The 20,394-nt window shown below is 48.0% G+C and overlaps 1 protein-coding gene across 1 annotated transcript in view; it reads left to right on the top strand.

Moving 5' to 3' along the window:
* The window catches only part of KIAA0586 (KIAA0586 ortholog), a 107,060-nt gene extending 88,247 nt beyond the window's left edge, over positions 1-18,813 (top strand). The window contains exon 33 of the transcript XR_005256983.1: positions 18,781-18,813. The gene's annotated coding sequence lies outside the window, so the exon portion shown is untranslated. The remainder of the gene's footprint in view (positions 1-18,780) is intronic.
* The last annotated feature ends 1,581 nt before the right edge of the window (positions 18,814-20,394 follow it).

The following is a 20,394-nucleotide window of genomic DNA, read 5'->3' as shown; positions in this document are numbered from 1 at the left end:
TGGAGGTGAGGGCTGGGCCCTGGCTGTGCTCACCCCAAGCACTTTCACACCAAAATGACAAAAGCCAGCTCAGCTTCAGCCCTCCCCAGATGAGCTGTGCCTCTGCAGCACCCCTGGCCCCTCCAGTTCCCAAAATGCTGAAAGCTTTCCTTAAACCCCCCCAGAGGTTGCTTTTCCCCAGGGGCCCTGCTCAGTGTGTGTGTCCCTGTGAGCAGCTCCTGGGCCAGCCTTTAATGCCCCCCCAGCACTGCTCCATCCCTCTGAGGCAGACCCTGCTCCCCGCCAGGTGCTGCAGCTGGCTTTGGGGGTGCAGATCCTCCTCTGGGAGCAGCCAGCTCAGCTGCTGCAGGTCTCTGTGCCCCCCAGCAGCAGCAGCACAGCTGGGATCAGCCATGCCTGCAGCTGGGGTGACACCCTGGACCAGTCCGGGGGGCTCTGGCTTGTGGCAGAGCTGGTGGCACCTGGTCCATGGCACCTCTTGCTGCTGCTGCACCACATCAGTTCCTGTGGGTGATGGCCTCGCTGGGCTCTGGGCTTCACTTTTCTCCCTGTTCAGGTGCTAAACCACCCTGAAAACTCTCTTTAGCTGGCACCACAGCGTGCTGAGGGCAGGAAAAACACCATAACCAACCTCAAGGGGATGGACTCACAGTGACCATACCCCATAGAGATGCCCCCAGAACCAGCCCTTGGCTCCAGAGAAGCTCCCAGGCACTCCTCATGCTCCTCAAGGAGAGCTGTGAGCAGGCTGAAGGGTTTTGCCTTCACTTTCCACAGACCAATTTCAGCTGCCCAGGCTCCCCTGCTTGCCAGGACCAGCAGCACTGGCACCCCACTTGGAAGGACACAGCAGGACTGCTCCCAGGGGACATGGATCATGCCACTTTTGGAGCCTTAAACCAGCCCTAAAGCCCAGGCGTGGATTCCTGCATGAATCTTGTGTAAACTGAAGAGCTCATTTCCCATCCAGGGTGAAGTGGATGGAACAGTGGAAAAAAAAAAATGCAGCTTTTGTTCTGTTGGATCCAAGTCTCCATCTGTGTTTAAGAGCTTGGCTACTAAAACCAGGGATGGGGAAACCTGGTTAACCCATGCCTGGCAGCCAAAATCTGCATGTGGCTGTGCCTGTCCTGGCTCTGAGGATGGGAAGACAGAGATCTCCAGACTTCTTTATTTTTAGGTGCCATCAGTACAGATAAAATCAGACTTTGCTGCTGATTTAGATGAAATTTGACCAGCAACACCATTCCCAGCCTAATTTTATACCTTTTTGACTCTCCCCTGTATTCCTGCCCTTAAAATGTTTTATGGATTATGCAGCTCCTGCCAAAGGATTGAGTTTGAAACCTTACTGTATTTTGGCCTGTAAAGATGTTGAATGAACAGTTTAAAACTCTGAGTCATTAAAACTGTCTGGGAGAACCTAATGAATGTTATTTACTGTGCTTCCCAGCTCAGCAAAAATCCAGCTCTTTCTTCTCTTGCTTTCTATACTTTACTTTTAAAAACAGCAGCCAAAGTTGTCTGGAAACCATTCCTTGCTAGAGACAAACTGGATCAGTAAGTGGAAATGTCAGTTTTTTAAGAATCTCCACCACTGCTTTGAAGTAACTTAATTTTTTGTTTGATTGTTCTAATTCAAAAGCTTTATCTTCTAGGCTATCTCAAAAAAAAAAAGAAAAAAAAGAAAGAAAAAAAAAAGGAAATTTAGGGGCTGCAGCTACCTTTAAAAAGAGAAAAAAGCAAAAAAAAGGCTGCCAAATCCTGATCTTTTGATGACAGTCTCTTCAGAAGGCTGCCTAGGTGGGCTGGGCAGCACTGCTGAGCTGAGCTCAGTTACTCTCCCTTCCTGTGATCCTGGAGAGGTCAGAATAGGACCCCCCATCCTCTTTAATTTCTGTTTGTGTTGCTGAGCTTAGCCTTGGAAATGGAAATCTGACTTGAAAAGAAACTACTTGCGATTAGAGGCTGTGAAAAAAAAATAATCTAATGAGCTGCTGCTTTTAATTCCACATCTGAAAGGCAATCTATTACTGTCTTTTATCACTCCTGTCTCCTATTAGGGAAGCAGTCTCATGCTGGGACTCTTTCAACACCCAGGCAGTTAATATACATTATAATTATTGCCTAATGTATGAATAGCCTGGTGTGCTCAAGTTGCCTGTTCATTTTTACTCAGCTCCTGGAAAAACCCATGCAGTACCTAAGCAGGGCTGGAGAAGGGAATCTCATGAGATTGATCAAGGTTTGATCTTTAAATTATTTATTTTTTGCATCATGCTGTTGCCCCGGGGGCTCTGTTTGAGGACGAATGCAGAGTACTCATGTAGGGACAGACAATTCCTGTCCCGGAGGGGTTACAGAGTGATGGGTGGAGGAGGGAAAGGAAGGGGAGAAATCCCAAGAGATCAGCAGGGAATGGTCTGCCAGCAGTGAGCTCAGGAGGTCTGAGCTTAGGGTGGACTTCCCAGTGCTGCTAAAAATCATAAAGGAAAAAAAAATTTGAAGGAATTTAAAAAGTAAGTAATTCCCAGTATTTCACTTAAAATAATTTTTTTTGCCCCTGATTTGCAAGTCTCAAATTTCAGGTTATTTAGCCAGTTTTAAAGCAAAAAGCAGAAGAAAAAAGACCAGTATTTTTGAGGTAATATGCAACAACAGAACCTCCCTGCCCACGGTCCCAGAGGGGCCTGACTGTGCCCGGGGTCCCCAGCTGGGGATGCTGCTCAGTGCCTGGCCCAGCAGTGATGCGACCACTGAGCCCCAGCCCCTGGGTGACCCGGCACGCGGGGTTTCAGACAAGCCAGAAGCTCACAGCAGGTTGTGAAAATCCTTTATTCCTCACCACATGTCGGGGACAGCTCGATGCAGTGATGGATCTTTGGTGCGGCAGCAAGCACCGGGCAGCCTGGCACAGCTTTACCACTGAACCCTCAGCTGAACCTTCCCCCGAGGCTGTCTGCAAACTCCTGCTTCTCCCTGTTCCCCATGGCACATTCCCAAAGGTCCATCCACCCCCAAGCATGGTGTGACCATCACTGAGGGGCTGAGGTCTGGGTGGTTCCTCATAGCCCATGGTCCTGCCAGGAGCCCACACTGCTCACAGCACCAGGGAGGGCTGGAGCAACCCGAACCCCCAGGACAACTTCTTCACCCTTTCCTAAAACTCTTGGAGTGCAGTTAATTATTTACAAGCCTTAACACTTAGGGCCACGTGGAGCCAAGGATAGAAGGGCATTAAAATGCCACTTGATGCTCACCAGGCCTGACTAATAAAATAATGTCCAACAAGGACATCAATTAGCTGCCAATTCGCCGACACTCAGAGGGGCTAATGACAGCTGGAGCGAGGAATTTGAAACCCGAGTCCTCCCTGCAGCCTGCACGGGGGTGCCAGGGATAAAAGGTTAGTCATGTGTACCAAATGCAGCGTGAGCTCCTCCATTATTTATGTGTGTCAAACACACAAGGAGCGTTTCAATGCCTGCAGTCACTCCATGGTAATTTGTATGATATAAACAGATATAATCTGGTCATTAATACACATAATTCTGAGCGAGCTGACAGTAATGAAGCTGGAGTGGGTTATTCCATTGACTTGTTTCCTTGCTGGATAACAGTCTGGGGTAAAAAGGGCTGGTGCACCAGGGCCAACAGAGTGTGGTGGCTTCGTGGTGGACTCTTTATGGTGGGTTCAGGGTGGACTCAAGGCTGGTGAGGGGCTTGGAACACAAGCCCTGGGAGGAATGCTGAGGGAGCTGGGGGTGCTCAGCCTGGAGAAAAGGAGACTCAGGGGTGCCCTCATCACTCTCTGCAGCTCCTGAAAGGTGCCTGTGCTCAGGTGAGGTTGGGCTCTTTCTCCAGGCAGCACTGACAGAAGCAGAGCACACAGCCTCAAGCTGCACCAAGGGAAATACAGGTTGGATATCAGGAAGAAGTTTTTCACACAAAGAGTGATAAAGTTCTGGAATGGCTGCCCAGGGAGGTGGTGGAGTCACCATCCCTGGGTGTGTTTAACAAAGCCTGGATGTGGCACTGGGTGCCAGGGTTGAGTTGAGCTGTTGGGGCTGGGTTGGACTCGATGATCTTGAAGGTCTCTTCCAACCCAGTGATTCTCTGATTCTGTGACTCAAGCTTTGCCCTTCACTTTTTGTCCTGATTTTTTTTTTCCAGGCCCTGGCTATGCACTGCAGGGATTTCCACTCCCCTTTCCCCATCCCCTGAGTTTGCTGGCTCAGGGCTGCTCACTTTGCATCAATCTCTGCTTGGCACTTCACGCCCCATGTCCCTGGCTCTGGTGAGCTGGGCTGGGTTCCTCAGCTTCCCTGCTCCTTCCCACCTCTTGGAAGAATGCTTTCATTAATAGTCAATAAAAGAGGGGTTTTTGTAGTGGTGTAACAGGCGTTTTCTGGGAAAGTGGAGGTGGGTGTGTGCAGACATTGCTTAGAGCCTTGTCTCGCCACAAACACAGCAGATCTGTGCCTCTCTCTGTAGATTTCCTTATTTTTTTAAGGCACTGGAAGGTGAAGATACCAACTGGTGGTGCCCCTCCACATGTGCCACATGTGGGGCAGCTCAGCTACTGGCAGCTGAGCCAACAGTGCCCGTGGGATGTGTTTAGATGGGCTGATTTCCATGCAGCTGCAGTAGAAATGAGAACAGCTTTGTGGGTCAACAGCAGGATGGCCACTGTCCTCTACACAGGTGACATAAAACATCAGTCCCCCACTGTGAAAAGAGGATCTGCCATTCCCTCTTGTCAAGGTGGCTCCAGGCAGGGAGACAGAGAGCAGAGCGGTGCCTTGTCCTGGCAGTGAGCTGGCCATGTGCTCACTGAGCTGCCCTGGGCTCACCCGTGCTCTTTACCATCAGTAAAAGGTTTCATTACTAACTCTGCCTTTCTGGTAACTCTGAGGATGTTTTGGGAGCTCCCTGAAGGGCTGCAGCTCTGCTAAAGAGCAGGGAAGGGGCTGAGCAGGATTTGTACAGAATTTCTAAACCGGATTGGCAATAAACAATCTGTTAGCAAACCCAGATGAGGTGGGTTTGGGAGTGTCCAGCTGGAAAGGCAAACTCTTGATCCCACAGTGAGTCTCAAGCCCAGGAGCTGTAGGGGAGTGTCTCCAAGATCCTGTCCCACCCAATGCCCTGGTCCTTCTTGCTGCTCCAAGGGCAGTATCCAGCAACAACAGCACAGGTTCCTCCTGAGATTTAATCTCCAGGATCCAGGAGGCCAATCCTGCTGCTCTTCAGGACAGGAAAGATCTGTTTGCCAGCAGCACAACTGGCTCATAACTACCAGGGGAGATGGGGGAGAGATTTACTGGAAGGCTACTCCCAGTGTTTTAGGTGTTGCACCCATGTTGTTGTTACCCAGTGTTACCTCACACGCTTTCTGGCCTCTGCATGGGAATTCCCAGAGCTCCTTCTGTTAGCAAAGCATCGACAGGAAATTGGAAGGCAAAAGCCCAGCACAGACAGTTCAGCCTTGCTGCAGGTTGGACAAACCCCTTTATTTAAAAATATCTAATCTCTGCCTCATGATCACCCTGCTGCCCACTGCGGGGAAAGCTCTGCCATCAGCCCCAGGTGATGTCACTTCACCCTCTGGCTGTTTTCAAAGGACAAACACAAAAATTGGTGCTTTTCTACTGCTGCCTTTTCTGCAGGGCTATTGCTCCCCACATGGAAAACAAGAAGTTTCCCTGTACTTAAAAAAAAAAAAAAAAAAAAAAAAAAAAAGCTGCAATTGCCCTTATTCTCCTGGCTCTCTCCTCCCCTTTTGTTTCCCATGTGGATGATCTATAGATCCTACCTTTGGATTTGTACTCACTGCCTTCAGCATCTCTGTTCCCCATTTGTTCATAAAGGATATGTCTGTTCTCCTCTTGATGAAGAGGTATTGTTTTAACCACTAGAACAGTCTCTCACTTGTAAGATTGAGCCTTTTGTCAGTATAAAGATATGTACTTCAATATTCCCTATTATCATTCTTGGGATTTTTTGTTTGGTTTTTTTTTTTATTATTATTATTTGGTTTGGTTTGGTTTTTTGGGGGGTTTTTGTGTTGTTTTGTTTTAGGGTTTTTTTCTGTTTAAATTCTTACTCTGAACTCGGCCCATGATTGTTTTCAGGTTGGTAACAGCAGCCTGAGAGAGCAGCAAGGCAATGTCTGACTGGGTTTGATTTTATTCCATCTGCACATAACAAATGTTTTCGAGTGGCAATCACTTCCCACCTAAGCTACTGTGTGTTTTCAGTGCTGTGATCAAATTCTCTGTATCTGCCAAGAAAAAAGGTCTGATCCCCAGTTCTCCCTGCTGGATGTGTGAGTTCTTTTGAGATAGCAAATAATCATCATCCCTCACAAGCCCGGCGCCTGTCTCGGTGCTGGAAGCAGCTTTCCTGCAGATTTGCTCCATTTGAAGTTTCCCTGTGACAATCTGGCCCTTTCCCCCTCCTTGCCTTTGGCAGCTGCTTGGGGGGATGTTCAGATGGTTCACAGGTTTGATTTTGTGCTCCACTGCAGACACTGGCTGGTCTGTTTTGTACTTTCTATTTTAGATGATTGAGCCATCAATTTTCAGATTCATTTACTACTGAGTCCAATGACCTGGATGCTCATGATCCCATTTCTAACAGGTCCCTATCTTATCCTCACTTCAGCCTCCCTAAAAGCCATGGTTTTAACACTCCAGCGAGCTTCCCACCAGGTTTCCATCTTTCCAGCTAGGCCAAATTTTTGCTGTACAACAGAGATTCCTGTTTATTAGCCAGGACCTACCTTTGGTGAATAGGTGATGAAAGCCTTTTTCTCCACTTCCTTCTTTGCTTTGATTAATTTTGTTCTCAGCACCTTCATTATGTGTTAAATGAGATTCCATTTGTTCCCTCTTTGCACCTTTCCCTTTTGTTGTTAGTTTAACACCTCCCTGCCCAAGGCAGCCTGCCTTTGCCTCAGAAAATTGGTTTCTAATTCGGGAAGGAAGCAACCAAAATCCTCCAAATCCTCTCATGGAGGGTTGAGGTAAGTGCTCTGTAAACAGCACTCATCTTGCCATTTCCACGCTCAGTTTTCCCATCAAAAACCTTCTGTTTTTTCTTCATCTACAGGAGAGAAGAGATCTCTGAGAGCTCCTTTAGAAACCTTTTTAACATCCTTTCAAGTGATGCAGCCTAGAAAACATGAGAGAGGCTGAGATTTAGGGACACTGGTGCCAGTGTTGAGCTGCAGCTGAGCTGCTGCCTCCCTGTCTCAGTGTCCTGCCTGCTGGAGCCAGCACAAGGGAGCTGTGGCTTTCTTTTGGAATGGATCCAACCTCTTGGAAAGATGGTTGTGTTGGTAAATTAGCAGAAAACTAACCTGGCTGGAAATGGACAGAGTTTCTCATGGTCTTTTTGCCTCCGGAGCATTTCTTCAGGACAGAAATGATAGCATGGATTGATCCCCATGGATCATCCCATAGATTTTGGCTGCCATTGGGAAAGATGCTTCCTCTTCCTCCCAGACTTTAAGCATCTGTGCATGTCCTGCTCATCAGCAAACATTCCAGCAGATGCCAAGCATCCCTTGGACTCTCACCACGCTGAGAGCCACACACAAGCTCAGGTGCTCCACTGAGCCAGGGCCTCTCTAAACAAGAAGAGACCATTAGTTTTGGCTCATTAGCTTAACTGAGCTGACTATTAAATCCCACTCCTGCCGCCACTTTCTGTAAAATAAACTTAGAAATGAGCCGTCTTTGCAGCTGTGAGAGTAATAAATCCAATTAATTTCCACGTCTTTAGTGTTAATATATGCATTAGACGTGTCAGAGCTGCCTTTTTGTTTCCTTTGTGGAAAAGGTTGTCTCAGAGATTCCCTTCTAATTAGGATGGGACTTTAATCCTTTGTGGATATATTCCTCCAGGAAGCCACTTGCTGAGATGCAGAATCTTCAGTCCCAGGGAATTGTGTTCCTGTTTGTTTGGGAGCTTTTTTGTTTCTTTTTTTTTTTTTTTGGTTGTATTTTGTGCATATGACAACTACCATCCCAGCAAATTCATACTTCCCCTGCTAATGTAAGAGTTAAGGAAAAAAAAACAAAAACCAACTCCACTTTGTCCTGTGAAGATGTCACCAAACAAAGCAGAAAGCCAGGCACAGATGCAGCTCTCTTTGAAATCTGCATAGTAATGACTGTTTACCCTCCTTTCTCCATGGCTGCTGACTCCAGCACCCAGGGTACAGTAAACAGCTGGGTGGCATTCATGGCCAGAGCCATCGGCAGCAGCGTGAAGCAGTGGCAGAGTGCAAGGCCCATGCCAGTCGTTCAGGGCAAGCTGAGGGCAAAACCACCGAGATCACAGGGGCTGTTAGAAGTGTTGCTGGTAGAGCTCTTGGTTACAGGGAGATCAGAGCCCCAGCACAGATGGAAGGGCAAAGTGCACGGGCTCCAGAGAATCCTTTGAAAGTTTATCAGCCCTTCTGCTCCAAAAGATGCCTGTAGGTGCCTCATAGCTGTGTGTCACAGAGTGCAGCCCACTCCAAACAGGAGCTGCTGGTGCAGGTCTCAAGGCACCCCGGGCTCTGTTGATAGAAGAAAGAGCTGGAACTTGAATCCTGTGAAAGAAGCACTTTTAATTGTGTCACAACCAAGAGAAAATCGGCCCAGAAGCTAAATTTACATGAACAAACTCTGCTACCAACCCGCTCCTGCTGCCCCATGACTAACCTTTCCTGCCCACCCTTACAAACATTGCAAACTCCCAGCTTCGTTTTCTGAGATTTGCCAGAGCACGGTGGATTCTTTCCTTCCTGCCTGTCTCTCCTGTTACATCCAGGAATGGCCATTTCTCCTCCCAAAGGTTATCTAGGTTTGGAGCCTCCTCCCCATGGACACAATCATAAGGTCTCTGATGAGGAACAGCAGGGCTTTGTTCACTCTCAGTGCACAGGGGCTGTAAATCCTCAGAGGGTGACCAGGGAAACCAAGAGCTGGCTGCCCCAATAAATCTGCCAGGGTGGTTACTACAGTGCTCTCTGAGAGCTGCAGGTTCCCAATGCAGCTGTGGGATAGAAAATAAGCCAGTGTATGCACTAAGGAAAAGAAGGAAAGATGGTTTTGGTCACTTTGAAAGGTTGCCTGGATAAGCTGCTGGGAAGGGCAGCAGAGGGTAACAGCCTTTGGAGCTTTCCCCTCCTTCTTGGTTAATCCAGCCTGGGTCACCAGGGCTTTGTGCATTAAGCTGGAAGTGCTGGAAAAACCCCTGCTGTGGTAAACCTGGGGTTACACCCACACTGGGGCTTGGGGCACTCCCCTGGACATCACCTGGGGTCTGGGGAGGGTCTGAGGGATCAGCACAATCCAGCCAGCATCCTGCAGTCTGGATGCCGCTCTTGGGCTGGGTCCAACCTCTCCTCACCTTTTCACAGAATATCCCAATTTCAAAGGGACCCACAAGCACCATCGAGTCCTGGCCTTGCACAGGACACCCCCAAAATCCCACCCTGTGCCTGAGAGTGTTGTCCAAACACTTCTTGAACTCTGGCAGGCTTGCTGCTGTGACCATTTTTCTGGGGAGCCTGTTCCTTTTATCTTGCTCCAGCTTCAGGGAGGCTGAGAGATGACAGGGAATGGCCTGTAGGGCACAGAGTGACAGCCAGGAGCCCAACCCTTGTTATTGTCCCAACACTTGCCACCCAGGCCTTCCCAGCAGCACTGCAGCCCTTTGTGGTTGGCGCCTCCATGGGCCTGTCCATGCAAGGTGAAGCTCTTGCCTCATCACAGCAGTGCCTGGTGTCTCTTGCAGTGCAGTGAGGTTCTTTTGAGAGCTCCTTGCTCCAGGATGTTGCCCATTTGCAAAGCTGGGAAAACTTCTGTGGGACCAGCAGGCCTCAGCATCACCACCTCAAAGGAGAGAGGCAGAGTCAGACAGCCCCACAGTGCCCAGCCCAGCCTGACAGCTCTCACAGCTCTGCTGGGCTGCCAGGAGCTGCTGCTTGACTTATTTTAATTATTTATGACCTGCTCCTTCCCAGGAGTAATCCTTGTTCCACAGCCAGGGGTGTGATTCTGTGTCAGTAGTGCCAGATGGTGGCTGGTCAGGTTTGATACAGATGCCAGCTCTGCTCTCATCTCTGTGCCTCAGCTCAGGCAGGTCTCCCTAGCCCTGTCCCACTCGGTCAGATGGGACATTCACTCTTCATCTGCGTCTGGAAGGAAGGATTCTTGGGTCTCCAGCCCACGTGCTTTGGTGCAGAGCAGATACAGTGCAAAGCACATTCACAGGGCACGTTGGAGGCAGGTGTTTCCCAAGGCAGTTGTCATTCCTGCCTCTCCTCATCCCTGGTCTCCTGGTCACTCTCTGTGCCAGACTCCCTTTGGCTCTGGCTGCCTGGGAAGGACAGAGCACAGACAGATGAGGAATGCTGTGGCTTTTGTGGCAAAGCCACGTAACAGCAACAGCACCTGCCCTAAGAGACATTCCAGGCAGAGTCATCTGTCCCGCGGGGGACACTCAGTGAGTACCACCACCAGAAACCCCTTTAGAAAACCCTCCAAGACCATAAAAGGGCTTCCACTAAGGGACAGGTGCATGCAAATGAGCTCTAGGAAAGTGCTGTGTCTGGATGAGCTGGGAGTGTGCTGTAGCGAGTATGTGGGATCATGAGGGAATAAATACCCTGCTGTAAATTTCACAACACACCTGATTAGAGGAAATGTCCCCTGGATGTCCAGCAGGCTGAAAATAGAGAAAGCCTGCTTTCTAAGACTTCAAATTGTATTAGAAGGTTTGGTTTCTAGCCAATTTCATGGCCAGCAAGCAAAGGCCTGCTGGTTCCCTGGGCCTCTTTTTGTTCCAAGTGACAGCTCCTCCTGGGCCCTGTAGCCCTTGGATGCTCCTTCCTCCTCTCATCTTCTGGCAACCACTTCATCAGCAAATCCTTCAGTGGTGCTCTTACTGGCAGGCCCAAGATGCAGCCATTCGAATTCTGCCTTTTGTTTTTATCCAGGTTCACTTTCTTCCTCCTCCAGGCCGTGGGTAATTCCCTTGGAGGGGCTCCTGACTCCTGCTGCTGCCTCAGACATCTGACTGCCACTTGCCCTGCTCACCCAGACAACTGGCAGTCCATTTGTTTTCAGTCTCCCTGGAACAAGCCTGGCCTTTTATTTCCTAGCTCTCTCCCACCCTGCCAGCTGCCCTGAAGCTCCCTGGTCAAAGCAAGAGGGGAGAAGAGCTTTATGCTCCACACACTGAGATGTGGCTGGCACTGGGGTGAGATGGGAAGCAGGCCTGGATTTGGCCATGTGGCCCAGATGTTTTGGGTTTGATTTATTTGTTTGCTGCTTTTCCTGCTGCCTGCTGCTCTGGAGGATCTCAGCTTTTGGTAGAAGCAAATTAAAATGAATAATAAAAGGAAAAAAATACAACAACAGGGGAAGAAAGAAGAACACAAAGTGTTGGAGGAAGCAGTGACATTTGGAAATGTGAAAGAGGCAACGTGGTGATGTTTGCTTCAGTCTGCTGAAAGCTTGAGACAACAGCTTGGAGGAAGATGGAGGATCTCCCTCTTGGCTGCCATCCCTTTCCTCTGCTGCATCCCCCTTGGGCTGAGCTCACTCCCTTTGCTCTTTCCCCCTGCAGCCACCAAGTGGGTGCTGGATGGCATCTGGATAATAACCAGACCTGAGGATTTCACTCAGTTCTGGGAGCTGTGCTGCAGAGGCTTGACATTTGTGGAGGAGCAGCCAAACTGGAGCAGCTCTGCGAGTCCTGCACACTCCTGGGCTGAGCATCCACCCACTGAACACTGAGGTGGTGCCTCAGCTTTGCATCCCAGTGAGGTGGAGCTGGGGAAAGCATCAGCAACCCCAACCTTGCATAGAAACAGGGTTTAATAGCTCCCTGCCTGCACTTCAACCTCTATGATCAACACCAGCATCGATCAGAGTGAGGCACAAGCTGAAAAATTCAGTCCAAAATAGGAATGCGCCAGCACTTGGATGTGCAGCTCTGGAGCTGGAGTCTGACTCATTTGCAAATAGGGACCCTCTGGAAAACATGGATCAAGGTTAGAATTCCTGTCCCTCCAAAATTAAAGACTGAAGAAATTCTGAGAACTCAGTGTTTTGGTTCTGGGCCATCTAAAAGGGGTGAAGTATGTGCTTAAGTGCTTTGTTGAATAGGAAGAGACTTGAGCACGTGCTTAATGTTATTAAGTGCTTAACTGTTTCTGTTCAATCACCCCCCCAGCTTTTCAAGTCAATTCTAAGCCCTTGGGCTACATCTGAAAGGATTTGGAAAAGAAGTGGCATCCAGATACTGCTGGGTGTTTGACGGCTGAGCTCTGCATTCCTGCTTTGAAGGCTGGTTCCTCTGAATCTGCTCTCACTGCTATTCCAAACCATCTCCACGGCTTGTCCCTGCCCTCAGGTGACTCAGGAGAGAGCACACAGGGTTATGGACATTTAACACCGGCTCCTGGAGAAGCCTGGATGTCCTGCAGCTTCCATCAGTGATCCCAAGGCAGCGTGGTAACACCAGGGTTGCTGCCTGAGGGGTTTGTTTGTCTCCAGGACCCTCTTCAATCCCAGCAAGGACTGTTAGGATTCAGTTTAACTTTCCCTGTAGCTCAGACCAAGAAAACACTCAGCTAGGCTTCCTTCACCAAACATCTACTTGCTGTGTGAGCTGTGCCTGTTTTTAAGGTATCTGCCTGAAGATAAAGGCTTAAATTTGTAAATAAAAATATTTAAATTAAAAAAAAATCAACAAAACCCCAAAAAACTAGAACTAAAACCAAAAAAACAAAACAACTCTGTAATGTCACCTGCTTTAGTGGAAGGTGTTCCTGCCCATGGCTGAGGGTTTGGAACTGGTTGATTTTTAAGGTCTCTTCCAACCCAAACCATTCTGGGATTCTGTGATTCTGTCGTGCTGTTGTGCTGGCCCAGCTGAAGAGACACTGCAGGCCTCCCGATGGCCTCTTTTGGTGCTTGTAACCAGCATCCCCTTGTTGTGGGAGCCCCTGAAGTCAGGGTGGCTACAAGGAGTGGGTGACACGAGCTAAGCTGGCTGCCTGTGGCTGAGGGAGGGATCCCAGGAATGCAATTGATCCCTCACCGACAGCAGGGAACTGAGAGGAGCTGCAGGCTTTGCAGCCAGCAGAGATGCTGCTGGAAAGAAGGTGTCCCCCTAAATCTGCAGCAAGAGGATGTGAACCTCATCCCCTGAAACAGCCTTCTGGTGGCAAAAAAGCTGTTCTGGAGCTGTGCTTGAGAGGAAAGAGACTCCAGAAAAGAAGTGGGAAAAATATAACTTTTCCTGCTTTACAGGTAGAAGAGTATCTGAGACCAGGATGGAAATAGATGGAAAACTTATGCACAGATGAAAGGCTTGAAATGAAATCCATTATGCATGAGACTAACAGTTGGAATCTGAGAAGCACTGGGAGGTAATCATCTGAAAAGTGGGAACAGTTCTGGGCAACAATACCAGCCTATTGCAGGGGCACCCAAAAGGTTCCCAGAATTGCAGGGGTGGATTGGCTTTCTCTGGACAAACCAGACCCTCCCTCCCCCATGTCCTCTCCCAGGTCTGGAGGGCTCCTGGCTCAGTCCAGGACAGTGCTGTCCCATGACAAGCAATGCCATGTGAGAGAGGCTTTGATTGGCAATTTTGAAATGGAATAACATCCCCAGTGCTGCCTTGCTGTGTTCCAGGCTATTTTTTCTATGAAGGAACAGTCCTGCCTGCACATCTGATGGCAATGCAGCAAATGGTAATGTAAAGATGCAGCGTGCCCTGAATGAACAGTTCAGCTGCGAGAATCACATCAAAGTTTTTGGGCCAATAATTTCTGGAAATTGAAATGCCACTCTTTCCTCTTGCAGGTGCCTGGGTTGATGGAAAATGCTTTCTACCAGGACAAAAGCTTTCATTAGAGAAGATTAAGAAGTGTTATTCCCTCTTATGCCAAGATTAATAAGAGGGTCAATACTGAAAAAAAACAAAACATAAACCAGCAGAAATTCAGGTACCTCTGCGTGTCAGTTTGCACCTGACTTCAAACCCAGCCTTTCACAGAACCATAGAATTATTCAGGTTCAAAAAGACTTTTAAAGAGTCAGGCAAACATGAGGATGGAGTGACACAACATACAGGGAAGAACTGCAGGAATAAATGTTCCCATGGCAGGGACCAGAGCTGCTCCCATCCTGCAAGGTGGGAAAAGAGTTGCACAGGTTTCTCAGAGGAGAATGGAGCAGACTTGGGGGTCATTCTGCTAAAACCTGCAGCTCTTCAGCTCAGATTTTAAGGTAAGGCTCAGAGGCTGGCAGCAGGAACCTCCAGAGTCCTTTCAGACCCTGCTGGTTTTGTGCCCTGGGCCCTGTGGCTGCACTTCTGACCTTCCCAGCTTTATGGGACCCAGTGATGCAAAGCCTGGGGCCAGTGACACCTTCCCTTCCCCAGGCACGTGCCTTAAGCCCAGCAAGAGCTCTGTGTTTGCTCTCCTCAGAGCAGTGGAAAAGGAACTTTTTCAGGCAAAATGATTTATGGTTTTGGCTTTTTTAGTGGTTCCTTGACCTGCTGTTGTTATACACTAAAGAGACTTACTCCTGTTATTTTCTCTGAGTATTTTTCCCAGCTCCAGGCTCCCATCATGTGCCAGCTTCAGCTGAGGGGTCCCAAGGCCATCCAAAGAGCACAACTGCAGCCACCTCTGCCTTCATCATGGGCAGTTTGAATGCAAGTTGTACTGCAGGTTACATCCTTTTTTTCCCCTGGAAAAGTTCCTTCTCTTGGGAATTTGTCCCAGGCTGTCTAAATCTCAAGTTGTAATTTAAGTCCCAGTGGCTGATTGTTCAATTTAATAAGCATTCTTCCACAAAATCCGTGCTGCTGAGGGCTGTCCCCAGCCCAGTGTGCTCAATGAACACTGGCAGCATGGGTGTAAGAAGGCATTAAACTAAGCAGAAGTTCATGCATCCAAATTTAGGCACTTAAAAACGTGCATATGAAACCCAGTCCAGGACAAGAAAAGGAGTCAAAATACAAGAACATCGGACATGATATGGTAAGGATGAATTGAAAGAAACTGGAGCAGAACTCAACTGGCATCATCTGCTTGGTGATGAGGAGAAAAAAAAAAGGGGGGGAAAAGGAAGTGTCACTTGGAATAGTCCAGCTCTGACTTATTTGAAGTGTCCATGAGCATCAGGGCATGATGAATTAGGTGATTTGCTGAAATGCTGGTGAAGTTTCTTTATGGTGAACTGTGAGGGTGGTAGCTTCAAGCTCTGGTTCTTGTCAGCTGTGAAGATCATAAGTGACACTGGTTTGTTAAACTCCATTTTCTCCCTCCCTGTGCTGTCCTTATCAGACCTTCTCTTTTCCTTAGAAAACAGGTTAAAATGGAGCTGATCTTGCCTGGCTTTCACAGAATCACAGAATAGTTAAGGTTGGAAAAGATCTTTAAGCTGTAAGATCTTCAAATCCAACCACATACACAGCACCACTGTGTTCACCCATGTCCCCAAGTGCCACATCCACAATGCTTTTGAACACTTCCAGCACCCCATGCTGCCCTGGGCACCCCGTTCCAACACCTGAACACCCTATCATGATGAAATCTTTCCCATTATCCAGTCTAAACCTACCCTGGTGCAACCTGAGGCCATTTCCTATGGTCCTGCCACTTTTTACCTGGGAGAAGAGGCCAAACCTCACCTGGCTACAGCCTCCTTTAAGGTGGTTGTAGAGAGTGAGAAGGTCACTCTTGAGTCTTTTCCACTTTTCCATCAAATTTTCTCACAGATCTTCCCTAATCAAGGGACTCGAAGCAGGTTTTGCATCACCTTTGCCAGTGTGACACCTGACAGGCACTGGGCATCGCTGAGCAGCAGTGACACCTCGCTGGGCTCAGGGCTCACCACTTCTCCACAGGTTCTGCATGAGGTGAGTCTCTCATGGCCTTGGGGAGCACCACAGTGCTGGAGGCTGCAGTGGGTGATCCAAAACCAGCCCTTTCCCTGACACAACAGATGGGCTGCTGCTGTGAAAAGGAAATGAATGTCATTGCATGGCTTGCAGTCTGACAGGAATGTCTGGAGAAGCTCTAATGTTGCTTCCCCACAAGCAGCTGTTGTCTGCATCCTCTTCCATGGCCTCCTGGGTGACTTCTTATTTTGAAAACAGTCCATCCTTCCTTCCACATTCCGTCTGGATGGAGGTTTTTGCTGGAGGGTTTCCTGCTCTTCTCCCCATTCCTGCACAGCTCTGCTGTCTCACTCGTGCAGCGCAACTGCTCACTCGTAAAAGTGGATCACTGAAATATCAGCAAAAAAGGAAAGAAGTTATTTTGTTGTTTTTTTTTTTTTAACTCAGACCAGAATAGAGATCTGTTTTCCAGCCACAGTCCCAGCACAGCTGGTGGAACAATGCTCTGCAGCAGAGGAACAGCAGAAAATGCCCCAATGAACAGTCTGGAGCAGGGGAGGGCAGCTCTGCCCTCGCTGAATCCATCACATCTCCTCCTCTCCTGCATCAGCTGAGGGGAGTTGGACCCTCACAGTGACCCCCTGGGAAATGTTTTTTGATGGGAGACCAAAGCCACAGCAGATGAGAGCCACCCCTTGAGAAACTGAGCCCTTGAGGGACCTAATGAAGCTGCCAGGTGTTCCCAATGCAGCAGTTTTTGTCACAACAGCACAAACGTGGCAGTGTTTTGACAGGCTGGGGCAGTGCTTGTCATCTGAATACCGTGAGTTTGTGTTAAAGATTCTGTTCCACTTTCCAAGAATCTGGCCTCTTGTTGACAGCAGGGAATGATTCAGTGATGTACAAATGCAAGTAAATAAATGCAGAAGGTTGAAAATGCATCGTAGGTACGCTGCCGTTACCTAGCACCCAGAGAAATTAGTTTTGTTTGACAAAAAATGGAAACACCGCCAGGATATTTTGCTCCAGTTTAGCTTGTTTGCCAGGATTGTTTGTGGTTAGTAATGAGCACAAGGTTCACTTGTAATAATAATGTAACCATGGTAATATGATAACACAGGCTGATGCCAGGCTGATTTGCTGATAAGATTTATGCCCTATTATATTATCCAATGCAATTAAGAAATACGTGGACAATTAACATTAGAATAGATTAAAATAAAGGATCAGACAGCTGTGGGTCTCAGGCATAGTCCCCAAGAGTTTGTGTCACCCTGCTGTGTTTCAATGAGCAAGGAAAGCATTTGCTTTCATTCCACCAACAGGGAATTGTCATGTTCCTCATTTTTTCCAATTCTCTACACTCGTTTTAGTGTGACAGGTCAGAAATGAACCTAGGAAAAGCAACAAGTGTTAATTGGCCTCATTCAATCTAAATTGAATTTGATGATCAGCAGGGTGAAAGACAAATGTGTGGGTTGGGATGTAGGGGTTTGCTCCCAGTGGGAAGGAAATGACCAGGAGATGGGGGTCAGAATCTCTCACCCCTTGCCTGTGTGTTGGGAATTCACTGTGCCAACCACTACTTTTCCAGGACTCCTTTTATATTACCAGAGGCAGCTCTTTCTTGTCTTGTAAGCTCTGTGGGGCAGAGATCATCTCTTCCTTCCCCATCTATGAATCCTGAAGGAACACAGCATTTCCACCACTTAATAACACAAGCACAGGAGATGAGGCAGGATAATCAGAAGAGATGAGCCATTTCATAACCGCCTCTGTAGCAGGCAGAGTTACATCTCTCATAACATCCTAGCAACAGAGCTCCTCAATCATCAGCTCTTCTCCTTACCTGCAGACATCTCACTCCTTGCTGTTTCCAATTCAGTGGGGAATCTGGGATTATTTGTGGAGAATTTAATCTGAATACGCCAGTGAAGGGATAGCAGCTTTCCAGAGGAATGTAAGAGCAAGTCCTTCAGCTGTTGCCATAAGCCAGGAGATGAATGGAAGACAATTTTGGACTCAATTTTTTTTTCATATGAGAGTCCTATTACTCAGCCCTTGCTAAGAGTTTTGAGATGTTTGGTTTGCTGAGACAAACCAAACATCTCAAAACTCCAAAGGTCCAGGCAGAGCTAATATGGGGCTCTGGGTTGATGAGAGACTGGGGTCTCTCTCTTCTCTCAGATTGGTTTTTCATTGGGATGATCTACTGCAGTGTAACTGAGAGGGGAGAAACCACTCTCAGTCTTTTGTTCCTCATGTGCTTAAAATCCCCATTTTACTAAAGGATGATACCTACCCTTTTCTCCATCTTCTCACCTTATTGTCCCCTCTTGCTGCTTATGGGCCATTCATTTTGCTGTTTTCTGAGTGGCTTCCTGAGTAAATTAAAATTCCTGTATTTTATGCTCAGTCCCTTTGCTCTTTCTCTTGCCTTCATACTCTGCCTTTCCAGGCTCTCTCCTCCCTTGTCTCCATGACCTGCACTCTGCTGAGCTGCATCCTAGCTCTCAAATGTTCTCTGTGGCCCTCCCCTCCCTTGTTTTGTCTCAGGTGATGCCTTGTTTTCCTTCTATTATTCACATAAATTGTCATTTTTTGCTGACTGCTCAACTGCACATCTCCTCCTCCCATGCTGTCCAGCCCCCCCCCAGTCCCACTGCTTCCCAGGCATCTCCTTCCTTCCTCTATGGGGAAAAAGCTCAGTTTCTCTTCATCAGATCCTCCTTCCCTTCCTCTGTGCTGACTCTATAACCACATGGTGAGCCTGGTTCACTCAAAGCTGTGTTCTCCTCTCTGTGTGATGTAGGGAGTTGACTGTTCTGGCAGGTCCTGCGTTTCTTTTCCTTTCAGGAACTAATGCACTGTGAAGGATGAACACAGAAATGTCAGTGGAGAGTCCTTGAGACAGCACCTTATACTCCTCGGAGTGGAAGAGGTAACTTGGGAGGGAGGAATCGGGCTGAAATCTACCAGATGATAAGTGGCAAAATAAAAAAATATCATTAAGAAAGATTTTGTTCAGCTGTATTTTATTTTGGAAGCGACGTACACATTGTACAGCGCACAACAGCTCAGAAGGAGCTGAAATAGCTTTGCATAAATATTGCATGAAGCTTTGTGTGCAAACACATACCAGGCACAGAGCTATATGCAAAACCTGGCTACAAAGGGTGAAGGAAAATGTGGAAGCTTTTGCTTCCATATCTGGAGAGCTTCTGGTGCCCTTGGAAAAGTCACTCTGCATTGCAATACAAGTTTCAGCATCAACATGCTCAGGGATGCTGTGAGCCAAGATCCATGCAAGAGGGAAAGCCATGGAGAGGATTTTTAAGTCAGCACGGGTGGCCTAAATGCTGTGGGGCAGGGGTTGAACCTACTTCTGGGCCTTTTATGGGCCCAGATACACAAAAGGAGTAGAGACACAGAGGGCCAGCATGTGGCTTATTTTTATTTCCAGTTTTTCTTAGCAACCTCAGGTGAGCTGGGATGATGTGGAGAGACCCTTTGAAAAGTCACTCCCAATTCAAACTAAAAGATGACCATAGATGCCCTGCACTGCCCCAGCTGTGGGCTGAAACTGCAAAAAGAAAGAGCTGGCTTTAGCTTCAACCATCCTCTGAGCATGTGCCCTCACCTGCATCTGGGCCAGGATTTGGGAGGGCTGGTTTTAAACTGCAAGAAGAAGTGGATGTCCCTTTTTGCAAGCACTTTACAGTGGTTTAAGAAGACTGTGAAGTAAGGATTTTGCCAGCTGTGGGCTCTCGGGACAAGGACCCACCAGGTAAAGGAGGGATATAGCACACCACTGTGTGTTGTGTGCTGCAAAGAGCAAGGGAGTGAGGAGACAAATTCCATCTGAGACCTTTCAGTGCCACAAACTCTCATAATCTTTTGAGGGATAGTGAGAAAGAGCATTTCATTGTGCTCATAATGTCCATGAGAGCTGCTGTACAGTGGGCTCACATCTTCCCAAACAAACCCCATATTGTGGAGGACTCCCTCAATGCCTGTTTCCTCCTCTTCCATTTTCTCCCCTTCGTACATGTCTGCAACTCAATTTTTGCTCTATTTTGAAACTAACATTTTCTTTCTTTTTTTTTTCCCTTCAGCATCTGCATTCCACTCTCCGCCTCTTTCCACCACATGCCCATTGAAAACCTAATTGCAGCTCCTTTGCTGCAATTAGTCTGCGTGCTGCTGCAAAGTTCACTTCATTATGGCTTTTTTTGGACTGGTTTACTCACACAGGCTTTGAAGCAACTGCTCACCAGTGCTCTGATCCCACTGCCCATGCCACGGTCAGCACCCTAGTGCAAGGACTTCCATGTTCTCCTCTGCTTTCCACTTCTCCCTCTCCTTACACCCTCATTTCTTCGTGCTTGGATTTTTTTTTTCCCCCAGATGCATAATTCTCGTTCCTGGTTTGGATGTGCTGGTTTGTATAAGCAGTGTTTAGCTTTAAAC

Source organism: Motacilla alba, chromosome 5 (genome assembly GCF_015832195.1).
Source record: "Motacilla alba alba isolate MOTALB_02 chromosome 5, Motacilla_alba_V1.0_pri, whole genome shotgun sequence".
Lineage (NCBI taxonomy): Eukaryota > Metazoa > Chordata > Aves > Passeriformes > Motacillidae > Motacilla > Motacilla alba.
Note: the sequence above shows the minus strand (reverse complement) of the source record. Positions and strands in the feature narration are given on the sequence as shown.